We start from the raw sequence: 2,685 nt of genomic DNA, 5'->3' as shown, positions 1-2,685 counted from the left end.
TATAAAATTACGATATACACGAAATATTTCTCTACTTTTTTAAATTTAATACACTTTATTTAAAGTTTATCAAGTTGTTTTATCATATTGTGCTCTCTCTATTACTACATTTTTAATAATAATAACAGTCTTAGGATAATTCACACAGCGCCATCAAGTCCGAAGCTAAGTAGAGCTCGTGTTATGGAAACTAGACAACTCATATAAATACATAGATATATTATTTTTGCATATACATACATACTGTACATAGAAAACCATCTAGTGGTAAACAGCGACCATCCACCGTCCATCTTCATCTAACTCTTAACATCACACATACATATAACATAACCTTAGTTTTATTATTAGTCATTAATTATTATTGCACCTTGACGACACTCAGTCTAATCACACCTCTCCATCCTAAGGTTCATGATGACATCTGTGGTTTAGCGGTTTAGCACACCCCTTTACTTCCGATGATCGCGAGTTCGATTCCACGCACGGTGCAAACACAGGTATTTATGAGTATAATTATTTTAATCGGTCTGTGAACTTTAATTGTGCCTATATTATGTATGTATTTACAAAAAATATATATAATCATAGATATGATTATATATATTTTTGCGTGTGTGGCATAGCACGCATAACACAACCTTATATGGCACTATGTGAATTGTCCTGGGCCATTATAAACTGATCATAATTAAAACAATAGCATTCTTTTCTCGTTTAATTTAAATTAACACAGTCATATGTTAGTAAATTGATAACTTCATAATCTCTTATTAATACGTATACGCTAAACAAAAACAACAAACGTACCGCTCACCCTACACAGAGGTAAATAACAAAGAATATATAACACAAAAGGCTTCCAGGGAGGGAATGTGGACAATTTTACACGAGTATTTACAGCCCTACTGTCCAACGGTCTCGGAAAATTGCCGGCTTAGTGTTGGAATTACGCTGTGAATATCGATACAGTCGACATCGATAAAATTTAACTTACATATATTAGATTGCATTAAAGTCAAAATTGTTTAGTGTAATAATAACAAGCTGTATAAGTAGATTTTCGGCATGTTAATGCTTTTTTATTAAAAATTATAACAAATTTTCGCAAAATTCGAAGTAGAGTTTACATTAGTCCAAATGTGTAACTTAAAATACTACTTTTGAATTACTAACTTTGACTTTAATTATTTTTGAAACTATGTTTATAGATTAGTAAAGTGTAGTAAAAAATACTGAGCTTTGTATGTACCGATGAGTATTAGCACTATACTCTACCAAATACTTTGACGCCCTCGATGGTTTGCGGCTTAGAATCCTACCACGCGGCGTGTGGCCTAGTTAGAATGATGAGAAAATAATAGAGTAAAAATATTTTAAGAAAGGTGTTACATATGAATGTGGATGGTTATAAGGGCAGAGGAAGGCCGAAAAAGAGATGGATGGTCTGTGTGAAAGATGATATGGTAAGAAAGGAAGTAAATAACGCGATGACTGCGAACAGGGATGAATGGAAGAGAAAAACATATTACGCCGACCTCAAATAAATGGGATAAGGAAGAAGCAGATGATGAATAGAGTTCTCATTTGGGACCGCTTGCTTGTAATATACTCTTGTAATAATAATATTATAATATACTATTGTAAATACATAAATATACTTCGCATGTACATATCTATCTTCAACTACTATACATTTATAAATTGCTTCAGCCGGTTTTATATCTTCACCTCCATCTTCCTAGTGCTGCTGCTATAAGTGTAAAGGAACACACGATACGAAATACTAGCCTCACCTAGCCGCTACAAAAATTCAATCGGCAAATAGTTTTCGTCGATAACACACCGAGTAATTACTATGGTACTGCTGTTACAAAGCACAAAGTGTAAAGGATACGAAATAATACACATTGTACAAAGTAATAGTGGCCACACCTAGCCGCTAAAAATATTTCAATCGATAAAAAGTTTTCATCGATAACACACAAGGCAATCACTAGTCAGCCATCATCAACACCGCATTCGGAAAATCTACACTTAACCAGAAGAGCCAGCCCTCCCATTTATCCTTACACTCGCAGTGTCCTGTCGCCCCCCTCTCCAGTAGCACCCCCGGGGGGCGCCTAATTCGGGGAGGCAAAGGGCACAGCGCTAGCGCATACAGCTAAACGCTGAAAGCGCTGATTTAATATTCTACTTAGCTTTATTCATTTGTTTTATCCAAACATTAGTGCGTTGAATACGATTTTAATTAACGTTATGTTAATAATATGATAGAATATAATAGAAATAATGTTTTTTCAAATAAATTCAATACCAGCACTTTTGAATAGTCATATTTTTTAATCTACCACTCATTCATCACAAGAGGAATGAGAAAAAAACTTGTGTAAAAAGATGTTTTTTTTATATGAATAATTACAAAATAACAAGTAAGAGGCATACAATAATCAACTTAGAAACCGCTACGCACTCATTCTTAATGCAATCAGATAATATTGATAAATCATAGATTCATTTTATATTAGAAGTAGTATATTTTCTTAAATATGTTTAGTGTTAATGAGTGCTATAAAGTTAGACGTAATATTCTAATTTGCTATTTATTCTAGAAGAGAATGATTTTTAATTAATTTGTACGTTTTAGGTAACTTTATGATGTCTGCAAAACTGTGTATTTAATGG

This window comes from Achroia grisella, unplaced genomic scaffold (genome assembly GCF_030625045.1).
Source record: "Achroia grisella isolate CSIRO2021 unplaced genomic scaffold, CSIRO_AGI_Agris_v1 utg1062, whole genome shotgun sequence".
Taxonomy (NCBI): Eukaryota; Metazoa; Arthropoda; class Insecta; order Lepidoptera; family Pyralidae; genus Achroia; species Achroia grisella.
The sequence above is the reverse complement of the archived record's forward strand: the minus strand, read 5'-3'. Positions refer to the sequence as shown.